At 35.7% G+C, this 12,793-nt stretch overlaps 1 protein-coding gene across 7 annotated transcripts in view; it reads left to right on the top strand.

Annotated features, from left to right (window-relative positions):
* The window catches only part of defl (Integrator complex subunit 7), a 273,951-nt gene that overhangs the window by 99,007 nt on the left and 162,151 nt on the right, over nucleotides 1–12,793 (top strand). The gene's annotated exons all lie outside the window — the stretch shown is intronic.

Here is a 12,793-nt window from a genome sequence, read left to right as displayed (position 1 = left end):
CTGTTATTATTTTATACTTATTTAATAAACTGTATTTTATACAAGTTATTAAATAAGTATATCACTTGTATCTTTGTATTAATTTTACATTCAATTAAAATCAAGTTTAATAAGCAGCAGCTTTTTAATGTGAATAACTATGGATTAGATATGCATGCGAAATACGAGGGTGGTTCAATAAAGAATCGCCCTCACCTACTTCCACATATTGCAGAGTCATGATATTTTGTGTGTAGCATCATACATATCTCTGTACTAAAGGTGTAAAATTTCATCTCTGTGTCTTATTTTGTTTTTCTTACAGAGCTGAACGTGTGACGAAGTAGCATCTTGGACAAAGTTGAAGCCAGAGCTGTAATCTGGTATTTGTTCTTCAAGGGAAAATCTTCTAAAGAAATCCACGAGGAGATGACTACCGTATATAAGGATGAAGCCCCATCCTATGGCATTGTGAAGCACTGGCATATAGTTTGTGTGGTTGGACATCGGTAGAATCTGAGCCCATTCTAGGTCGTCCCCATTCAGCCATTGATGACAGCACGATCAGAAAAGTGGAGTCATTAATCATGGAAGATCGCCAGATATCTGTGCATGAATTGTCCCTGGAGGTGAAGATTAGTGTGGGCTCTGTTGAAACAGTCCTTCATGACCAACTCCATTTATGGAAATTGAGTGCAAGATGGATTCCCTGATTATTGACTGGTTTCCAGAAGGCTGATTGTCAACAGATATCACAAGTTGTTAGCCCTGTGCCAAAAAATTGAAAGACTTTTTCTCTCGACCTTTTCAAAAAAGGAAGACTTTTTCTCTCGTCTAATCACTCAGGATACACCATTTCGACCCTGAAAGTAAAAAGCAGTCCATGGAATGGTGAAATTATGGTTCCCCAACCCCCAAGAAGGCAAGGGTCCAAGCATCAGCAGGAAAGGTCTTGCTGGTGTTTTGGGATGGGAAAGGCATAATAATGACTGATTACCTGCTGAAAGGTATAACAATTACAGGTGCCTGTTATGCCAACTTACTCACAAAATTACAAATTGTATATAGCACATGAGAAAATCAAAACATGTAGGTGTGGCCTGCTGTCCAAAGGTATGAGAATGCTTCAAGACAATGCCCCAGTTCACATTTCTGAAATTGCAACAACACAAGCAGCCACTTGTGGATATGAAATACTGCCCCATCCAGCCTACTCACCCGATCTTGCACCATTGGACTTCTTGTTTCCTTCCCTCAAATCATTTCTTCGGAGGACCCACTTCTACAAAAACGGTATCTGTAACCTCATCAATCAATGGGAAAAATGTGTAAATCTGCATGGTGGCTATGTAGAGAAGGACTAAAACCTGTGCTAAGAATCGACAGGCTAGCAGCTCTGCAGCTAGGTCAGGGCGATTCTTTATTGAAAACCCTCGAATGTTTTATATAGTCATGTAACTGGAGAAATTGAGAAACATTGAATATTTAGATTCATTAGTGCAAAAACTATGCAAGCATTAAGAATTGTATATAGCACATGAGATCCATATTAACTTTGTGTGAATCTAGATGGAGACCATGTATAACACAATGCACTAATTACACAGATGTTTTTATCAGTCTTAAAATGAATTTCATTCATATTGATTGTGTGTTAGCACTCTGCACTTATTTAAGAATGACATTTTGAAAGAAAAGTTGTTGGTGTATCCATCCAATACTCAGCAGGATTTGAGGATGGGTCCTACAGTTATCAAGAAGTAAGACACATTTAGAATTTAGACCCTTCCCCATATCACATAAATTCTTTCAAACTGTGGAATGAATTCATGAGTGAACAATCTTGAAAAATTTCCTTATCCATCCCAGCATTTTTTTTTTTTTTTTTTTTTTTGGGCCTTATAAGTCACCGTTAAATGCAATGCATAATTCCCTTCAAGGCTCATGGATGATGGTATTTATCAATTACTAAAGACTTAATTCTGTGTTGGCCTGATGCATTTGCACACATTAGAACTGTCATTCTTTCTTTATTTTGCTTAAAACCACTTGCACATTTTTCTTTGCAACCTGCCATTGTTTTTAGTGGCAAACATTTCCAATAGAGACTGGTTTGTGAGCATTGTGGTTAGCTATAAGATTATTGTCATTAACAAGCTTCTCAAATGTCACACTGTATTCTTTAGCCATCTCTGTCAGCAGACTGTTTTTTTTTTCCTGCAATGTTTAATTTTCTAATTCTGTGTCTTATCTTAAATTTAGTGAACCATCCATCAGTAAAAGCAATTGTTGTATTAATGCCCATTTTTTCTTTAAAATCTTTTGCTTTGACAATGATCATTGACACTAATAATGGTCAATGATATCTTCCGATTGTTTTAATAAAAACTACTCATGCAGAACTTTATCTAAGTTTTATAATTTTGGTTTGTGTAAACTTTTTCTATCAGCTATCTTATTGTTAGGTTCTGAACATGCAATAAATTCTAAAAGTTTGTGCTTTGAATGTTTAATATCATACAATGTTGACAACCCAATGTTATATTCTGCCATTAATACACTCCAACTTATGCTCCATTCTATTTTCTTTATAATATCAAGTTTGTCACTAAGCTTTAATATTGTTCTTCTTTTCTTCTCTGTATGAGGTTTATTAACTTTAGGAGCCATAGTGAGGGGTTTTTAATTTAAGATAAATGTAAAACAGTGGTATAATCTGTGATATCAGTACAGAATTCACTTTCAAAATGGCGAACATAAACAAATACAATAATCACATGACTTGCTGTTTTATTTTTTCGGCACTGCAGGACATCTGTGCTGTTTGTAAACATCCTAACTGAATGTGCCATTAGCTCAAATGGTGTGTTAATTGGGATGCCATTGTTTCAACAGTTTCCATTGGGGTAGATACATAGACTGCAGTCAAATCAGTAATTTCTTTAAATAACCTTTTCCTGTAAAAGAAACTATGTAAATATGTAAGAACCTATATTCCCAATGTCAAGGTTCGTGTCATAGATAGGTTACAAAAAAATACACCATATTAAGTTTGTAATTCTATCTGAACGGGAATTATAAAATGGAAGTAGTTCTTGCTCAGTTCAATATAGGACCTAGCCAATTTAAACATTGTTTTATGCTGAGAGCTGATGATGCTCTTATGTGCAAGTACAGTGGACCCCCACTTTACTATATTAATCCGTTCCAGAGACACCATCGTATCATGAAAATATTGTAATGTGAACCCAATAACACGTTGTTTTTTTAGTAATTCATTCCAAGACCTTGGGAGTTAATTTTCTTCTTACTGTGCTCTTTAGGGGCCATATTATCAGTTTACACAATGTTGTACATGCACGAATTCAATACAGTAAATTTATGTTAAATAAGCACAATACAAAAAAAAATCACTCCAACTAAAGGATGCAAAAACAAAACACGCGGCCAACACGTTTCAAAACGCTGCTATTGGCTGAGAGAAAGGACCACGTGGTCCTGTCGGAAACAACCATAAGCCCATCATAAAGTGAAATAAGTAAGTGCTGGTTAACATGATCACTGGTTAGTAGAATCAGCTGCTTTATAGAATAAAAGTTCAAAAAATTAATTAAAATCATTAAAATGCACTACACTTTCATCGTTATCATATGTTTGGTTATAAGAATCAATTTTGAATGCCTTCATAATATTTTTCTAAAGCACATTTCTGGAGGTCACTACCATAAAACAATTTGCAGTTTCTGATTTATTGGGCTTTACTGTTAGTGCAATCTATTAAAAATGGGTAGTAAACTCGATCTACTACCCATTTTTCAATAATACCAATAGCTGGAATTCTCTGGGTTTTTACATTATTATGGTGAAATGTGTTTCCCCTTTCATGAAATCTTCAATCACATGAAAAACAAATAAATTTTCAGAATCTTCTCTTCATTTGTATTTTTTAAGTTTTAAACTTGTTACCCCCATATCTTATTTGCGTGTATAGTGTTAGTCATATCTCATTTGCGTGTATAATTTGTACATGCCGTGTTCTTTGTTATTGATTGCTTATCATTTTACTGTTTTAAATTTTACAACCCCCTCCTCAAAAAAAACTGATAGTGAACAAAAATTTCAATTAGTTTAGTTAGTATGTACATAAATTTCTGCTTTCTACCTTTACTTTTATAGCTTGTGGATAATATTCCTCCTATTTTTGCTTATTAGAATTGCCGTCTAATAGAATTAAAATTCAGTTTGAAAACGTGATTACAATGACTGGCACTTACTACATATCGTATAGTGAACGGTATTTTAGTATGGAGGATCCATCGTGAAGTGATTTGATCGTAAAGTGGGGATCCACTTTACTGTGATATCATTTTAACTGTTCAGGATGTTTTTATTAAATGTTCAAATTTTATTAGTGCTTGTAATTTAACTTTTATCCATTTTAACCAATTGATTGAACTTTGTCCTTAGCCAGATTTTATTTGACACAATGTATCTCATACTTCAGAATTTTTTACATGCTATAAACCTGTATCAATGTACGTAAATTAGTTTTATGTTATTTATTTTAAAATCTGAAATTTTATTTTTTGTTTTTGTTGATATAGGGTGTTTCAAAAACAGCTTTACAATTTGAATGTGTATATAAATTTATTTAGATGACGTACACAATATTTGAAATGTCAGAATGTAGCAAAACACTTCAGTTTTACATAGAATAGTTATGGTTCAATGTGACTTCCATTAGTAAAATGGCAAACATCCCACCTGTATTCAATTTCTTGCCACATGTGGCGTAGCATCTCTGGCTTCACTACTGCAACTGTAGCGATAATTCGAATTCAGAGCTCAGTGACATTTGCAGGTAAGGGTGGTACATACACTTAATCTTTAACAAATTCCCATAAGAAAAAATCCATAGGTGTAAGATCCGGGGAACGAGGTGGCCATGCTATTGGTGCTCCTCGACCAATCCACTGACCTGGAAAACGGGTGTTAGCATTGGCATTAGTAGAGACATACAATGCAAGAAAGGAAGCTTATGCAGCATCAGCTAAAAAAAAAAAAAAAAAAAAACCTATCCCATTTCATCCCTCCATTCGTTCCAAATGCCTGTCCAGCTCAGCCTTAAATTTATTTAGGCTATTAGCTTCCACAACAAAAGATGGAAGCCTGTTCCACCTATCAACTACCCACTGGCTAAAGGCAAATTTCCGCACATCTATTCTACAACTATCTTTCCTCATTTTGAAACTGTGCCACTGTGCCCCCTCAGATTCTTAGTTTGAGGGGGCACAGACGAAGAATCCCATCAGCATTCAGCTTGCTCAACCCATTCAAGGCCTTATACACCTCAGTCAGATCACCTCGCAGGTGCCTACTCTCCATGCACTGCAATTTGCAGAATTTTAGCCTTTCTTGGTAAGAGCACCCCTTTGTTCCCCTCACCAATCTTGTCCTTCTCTGTACTCGTTCTAGCAACTCTACATCCTTCCTAAAATGAGGCCTCCAGACTTGTACACAGTACCCTAGGTGTGGCCTGACCATTGCCTTGTATAACGGGATTATCACTTCCCTGTCCCTGCTAGCAAAATTCCTATATATCATTGACAAGACTCCATGACCAGCCTGTCTGCACTGCTTAGCAAACTTCATATTTGGCTGTAAAATTACCCAGACGTCTTTTTCACTTTCTACTTCCCTGAGTGTAGCACAACCCAGTTGGTACGTTTCTCTTTGGTTATTGCTACCCATATGCAGTACTTTGCATTTGTCAATGTTAAACTCCAGTTGAAGTAGCATACTGTCATTACTGTCGTTAACAACCCTGCCAACCTTTGTATCATTTGCAAACTTGGACATTAAACCTGATATACCTTGATAAATATGCAAAACAACAATGGGCCCAACACCGAACCCTGGGGAACTCCACTAATAACATTTGTCCAGGAAGAGCAGTGTCCATTGATTACCACTCTCTGTTGTCTCCCACTCAACCATCCCTTTATCCATTGTAGCAGCTTACCCTTGATGCCATACCTCTCCCATTTGTACAGCAGTTTTCCATGTGCAACAGTATTTCCTGAAATCAACAGCTTTCCTGAAATCCAAGTATATGATATCAAAATTATTTTTGGCATTCAGTTCCTTTGTGACCACATCATAGTAATCAATCAAATTGGTCAGAGAAGACCTCCCTTTGACAAACCCATGCTGTGTCTTGACTATTACTGCAGTCTTGTCTTGATGATCCTGCAATGCTTCTTTAACCAGTGATTTCATTATTTTACCTATCTTTTTAAGTCTTTTTCTGGAACACAAGTTAAACTAACAGGTCTGTAGTTACTTGTATCACCTTTTGAACCTCCTTTGTGAATTGGTGATACATTTGCACACCTCCAGTTCATGGGGAGGTTTGCTTACTTCCTTTGCTGCCTCCTTTAATAGAACTGGATAGATCCCGTCCACTCGAGGTGCCTTCCTTATGTTTATCCTCAACAATTTCTCCTCCACTTTGCCTGTTATTACAAAATCACTCAGCTCCCTGTTAGAATTTGATAAAAATTTGGCACTCCTCTCGTTAAATAACTCATGTGTGAATGTAGATGCAAAATACTCATTCAGTTTATCAGCTACCTGAGCATGATCATCAATAGTCAACACATCTATGTTAAGTGGTCCAATCTGATTCATCCCTTTCCTTCTAGAGCAGTGTTTCCCAACCTTTTTTTTACCATGCCCCACCTAAGTCTTTCTAAAATTCTGATGCCCCCCTATGTAACACATACATATTTTTTATATTCAAAAATTGAATTATTCCCTAAATGAAGCCTAATTACAACTTGTTCAGGACACAAGACTTAGGTTTTAGGAAGAAATCATTACGAAATTATTAAGAAAAAACAGTAAGTAAATTTTCAAAACATATAATAGACAACTAAAATTCAAGTACAAAATAATTTATATGAAAGATTTTTCTATAATATTTTAATTTTTAGTAATTATTATTTAATTGTTTAATAATTTCAACATTCCATGTAAAGTCACTTCTAGATGAGTGCACTAAATTTAGTGAGACCCTTGTGCTTGATGCTTGCCGCAGAGAGATTTTATATTGGGCTCCAATTTAGTCAGCTTCAGTCTCAAGTCTCCCCGTTTTGTGATATCCAGTCGATTTCTTTTCTTTAGTAACAAATCATTTATGGCACTAAATCCACATTCAGCTAAATATGGAAGATGGAAACAATAGCTCTCTTGCAAAGTTGGTTGAATTTGGGTATTTAATTTCTGTTTCATCACAAAGCCATGCCATCGCTCCTTTTATATTGAATAAAGTTTTAACTGACTCATCATTTTGCATTTCTGAGAGTTCTTCTTGGTACTGCATTGATACATCAGACAAATCCACTAACATTGGTTGCATCATCCAGGTTGGAAAATCAATTTGTTTTAAATCAGAAAACCTTTCTTTTAAATCAGCGGACAGAATTTTCAGATGATCGACAATAACAAGTACAGCGGTATCAGCCACTTCACATTTTTGCAGCCAACGAAACTGTTCAAAATTTTTGTTACAAATATATTTTTGACATAATTCAATAAATGTAATGAAACCAAATATCTTCGCTTTTGCATCGACGAGAGTTTTATTTGTTCCTTGAAGTTGTTTATTTAATATATTTAGTTTTTCAAAGATATCGGTTAAATAACTCACAAATGCTTTACCATCGACCGTTAACAGATGCTTCATTTCAGGTTTGTCACTTAAAAAGTCACTAATAGTATCAAATAGTTCCATGAATCTTTTCAAGCAGTTCCCTTTCGAGAGCCACCTTACTTCAGTGTGAAGTAAAAGTCTCACATGGTCTCCATTTTGTTCTTCACAAAAAAGCTTGAAGAGACGTTCACGTTTGGCATTAGCTTTAATAGCATTGACACATTTTATAACTGATTTTAGTACTTCATGAAGAACAGGCGAAATATTTTTAGCTACCAAGTTTTCCCTATGAATAACACAATGCACAAGAAGCATTTCTGGATTCTCATCTTTCATCAATTTTAAGCAGCCATTTTTCTTGCCCATCATATTAGGAGCACCATCTGCAGCACAAGATGTTATATTTTTCATTGGTATATTATTGTCATCTAAGTAATTTTTTAGCTTATTATATATATCTTTGGAGGTAGTGGTGCTATCTAATGATTTACAGAATAACATTTCTTCAGCAAAATTACCTTTATCAATATATCTCACATAAGTTGTCAGTACGGCTTCACTGTCTCTCAAAGTTGATTAATCCATTTGCACTGAGAATTTTCTTGTTTTCAGCTTTCCAACAAGTTGTATTTCAATATCTTCACTCATTTCATCTATTCTTCTGCTAACAGTATTGTTATTGAGTGGCATAGCTTTCACGTCTTTGTCATCTTTTTCCAGAACTGTTTTAAGAAATGCTGATATTGATGGTTTGATTAAATTCTCTCCTATAGTATGATTTTTCCCAGATTTAGCAACGAGTAAAGAAATTTCATAACTAGCCTCCAGAGTACGATTGGCAGTTGCAGTATGAGCAATAAACAGAGACTTTAATGTTGCTCTTTTTTCAAAATTCTTCTTTAAATTTTGAAAGTAATTTAAATCTGAATTTACATGAGCATTATGTTTCGCCTTCAAATGTGCCTCAAGACGACCTCGCTTCATTGATTCGTTGGTCAAGCATTGTTGGCATAAAAGACAAAAAGGTGACCTTTGATCGTGGACAGCGGGTATGAAACCAAATTTTAAGTATTCCTCTGAATACTGACGAACTTTTTTTTTACTTGCACTACTCATTTTACTGCACAACTGAAAGAAATAAATATAAGATAAATCAAAAACTAAAAATAAACTACGCATTAAAGTTAATTTTATTTTATTTTAATATATCAAAATTAATTATTAGTACGCTTTTTGAATGAATAAATCACACAAATTACTGAATTCGGGCTATTAAATCTGTGGTCTCTGTGAACAAGCAGATAAGTCTAATTTGTCAAAAATGAGATAAGTGCACTATAATAAAGTATTTATTATTTACTATTATGTGACACGCAGATATCTTCGTTATTGTAGTTTTAGCGTGAGTAATAAATATTTGTATATTCGAATATATGCGTGTTTATATGAGAGTGTGAAGTTTATTTTTCCTCTCCTGCAAATTCGAGTTTTTGGACTTATTTGCTTATTTACTGAGACCACAGAAATACATATACGACAAATACACACCTTGTGTATCACGGTTCTTCATTAATAATAATTCTGTGCGCGGACAAAGTAATTTTTATTTTAATCTGAGATCGCCAAACCTATCCAAATGTACAGTCACGACGCCCAAACGAGCGTTTGTATGAAAGGAATAACCTATTTCATATAACATGCTGAGTTTGCGGTAGGCTACAGTAGACAACCACTTTGCTTGCGCATTGCGCATGCCATAAGCAATCGTCCAATACAGTACGTACTATTCCTTCACTAGGCATAGTAAGCAATACTCTCCAAGCAAACTGTAGTTGATATTACTCCAAACTTTCAAGTGCGGCTCTATAGAAAGTACAACATTTAACGAATGCTTATTTCAAATTGAGATACCAACAATTCTTCTTTTGTACAAGTTAAATCATAGTAGATGGTTGTTTTAAACTCTAGACGAGCAATTTTTGAATTGCCCCCCTGAACAATCAAATTTCCCCCATGTGGGGCGTGGGACCCACGTTGGGAAACACCGTTCTAGAGTTTACATAAGTAAAGAACTCCTTGCTGTTTTTCTTTGCAGCCTTTGCCAAAGATTTCTCATAATCCGCCTTCACCTGCCTAACCTCCTTTGTGACTTGATTACAGACTAGTTTATACCTGCCATAAGCTTCTGTGTCGCCTAATACTTTATACATCCCATACATTCTTTTTCTCTGCCACTAGCCTCATTAATTCATCTGACATCCATTTAGACCTAAACCTTTAACAGTACTTCTTAGTTGGAATGAAAAGCTTAGTAGCCTCCTAAATTAAATCCCTGAAGGCTTCCCATTTAGAATTCACTGTAGGTAACATCATCAGTTGGTCCCACTGTACAGAATTTAAAAACTGTATGAGACCTCTGTAATCACCTTTACGAAAGCAAAAGTCCTTCCCTTTAGCCTTGATGGTAGTTACATCTTTAAATAATTCCCACATGAATACATTGTGATTACTGTCGCCCAGTGGTTCCTTTATCTGCAGATTCTTAATGCATGAAGAATCACTAGTGATAATCAGATCAAGAGTATTACTCCCTCTGGTTGCCTCTCGAACATGTTGCAGTAGAAAACAGTCATCCAATAAATCCACAAAAGTCTTGCTAGTGTGCGAGTGACCAATCCACAAGTTCCAGTCAATATCTGGAAGTTTAAAATTTCCCATTATAAGACATTCTGATTTACTGGCCCACTATTTCTCTGCAGAATTGTTCATTATACTCATCAGATTCATTAGGCCTATAACACACACACCTACTCTCATTTTTCCTTTCCCAGTGCTTATTTCACACCAAGCAGACTCAACACTGCATTGTCCACCAGCATCAATTGGATGCACTTCCTTAGATTTTTTGTTTCTTAACTAACAGCATAACCCCCCTCCTCCCTTCCTATCCTGTCTATCCTTCCTATACACTTTGTACTCCCCAAATTCCAGCTCTGCACTGCCTATATCTGTGTGACACCACGTCTGTGTTATCCCAACAATATCTGCCTTTGATGTCTTGACTAGCACTTCAAGCTCATCAGATTTATTAACTATACTCCTGGCATTGGTGTACATGCAAGTATACATGCACCTGTTCCTGCTCTTGGCCACCCTAACACAGTGCATGTTTTTACTTGTTCCACTATGACTACCAGCAGTCCTGGAAATCTCCATTACCTTGCTTTCCAGTCTGCTGCCCATTCTAATAGAAGCAGTGCAAGAATCACTTTTGCCTCTGCCTGCAGCTACTGTTAACATTGTAGTCTGTGTATCCCCCCCACCTAACACTGCCTCGATAGCATCATCAAATATTCTTACACCCTTTCTATTTATGTGTATCCCATCCTTGTAGAAGCAGTCTCTCCTGTTAACAAGCACAGACCAGGCTGAAAGAAATTCTGTTCCTTGAGCCTTGCACAATCTCTCCAGGGCCGAATTGATTGACAAGGCTCTCATTATTTACTCCCTCCTGTGTTGAGGTGCTAGCGCACTTCTCCAAGGTAATGCGCCGTCTTGCTGGAAGTGAATGTATCTTTCTTGGTTATTTTTGTCAATTTTTAGAATGAGGAACTGTTGGAGCTTGTCTAGATACACAATACTGGTAACGGTCATCTCTATGAAAAAGAAGGGGCTGTACACTTTTTCTTTGCTGAGTGTGCAAAACATGTTCACCTTTAGGCTGTCATGAACATATTCTAGGGAGGCACGTGGATTTTCAATGCCCCAAATCCTGCAGTTGTGGGTGTTGACTTTACAGTGACATGAAACATGCTCTCATCACTGAAAATTATGGCGTCCAGAAATTCCTTATCATCTTCTATCCAATGCAACATTTGGTACTACAGTCGATATGCATTACATTTGAAGTGTATTGCTACATTCTGACATTTCAAAATATTATGTACATCCTCTAAATAAATTTATATACTCTTTCAAAGTTGTAAAGCTGTTTTTGAAACACCCAGTATTTGTTTTGTTTTTTTCCTCTTTATTTGAATGTCTTGTCACGTGTTTTTTATTAATATTTATGTTATTCACATTATTCTTATTATTAATGTTTATTTCCTATACTTTAATCCACTTTATTCTCAGGCTTGATGTATTGTGACCTTAACTGCCAGTTTTCCATTAAAAATCAGATCATCAAAATCACGAATGGGAGTAAAGAAGTGCAGAACACTTCATTATTGCTGTATTATCACTTCTAAAATTCTTTTTCATATGCCACCACATTAGGTGTTAAATGTAACTAAATATGTATTAATACACCAATATTCTGTGTGGTATATTTTATTACTAAAAAATTCAGAGCTACTGGGCCCGATAACTTCTACAATTTTTTTTAATATATTAAAAAAGTAAGAGATTACCTCAATCTTTTTCATGGAATGCTTACAGTCAATTCTCTCCCAAATGTGACGAATAAAATAAGATGAAAAAAAAATGAAAAAAACGAATTAATGAATTCCATCACTCATAGAGATATGACCAAATCCGATGTGCAACGGAATCAAAAGCCGAGAGCCCCAACATGACCCCGAAACACACCAAGCCATCACAGCAAGACCATGAGTGTGAGAAGACATTGTGTCAGAATAAATAGTTAAAACTGCTTCCGATAATAAATAATTAAAATCGCTATTAAAATCACAATTAAAAAGATTAAAAACACTATTAAAATTAAAAGGATTAAAAGTTACAATTTGGATGAATACTCAAATTAAATGAAATGCACAGCTGTTTCCTTTCCTTAAGCAGACCACACTTTTCGGTTGATTGCCATGTTCACAGGATGGGAATATCGCAAAGTGTTTGTGTGTGTATTTGACTCTGAAATAGAGAGATTATTTATATTGGTGCATGCGCAAAAAAGGACCTGTGTGTCCGTAGCCAGGTGGGCAGGAGCAGCAGTGCATAGCACGCTTCTTGATTAAACCAGGGTTCGAGCCCGTGACCACCAAATAGAGGATCCGGAAAGGTCAGGGAATGACTACCGCATATCCCCGGAACAATATGGCCTTAGTTGCTAATACTCCTAAAAACCAAAATAACGAATAA

Source organism: Mastigoproctus giganteus, chromosome 12, assembly GCF_048544385.1.
Source record: "Mastigoproctus giganteus isolate SK-2022 chromosome 12, ASM4854438v1, whole genome shotgun sequence".
In the NCBI taxonomy this organism is placed as follows: Eukaryota; Metazoa; Arthropoda; class Arachnida; order Uropygi; family Thelyphonidae; genus Mastigoproctus; species Mastigoproctus giganteus.
This window is presented reverse-complemented; position numbering and strand designations above follow the sequence as displayed.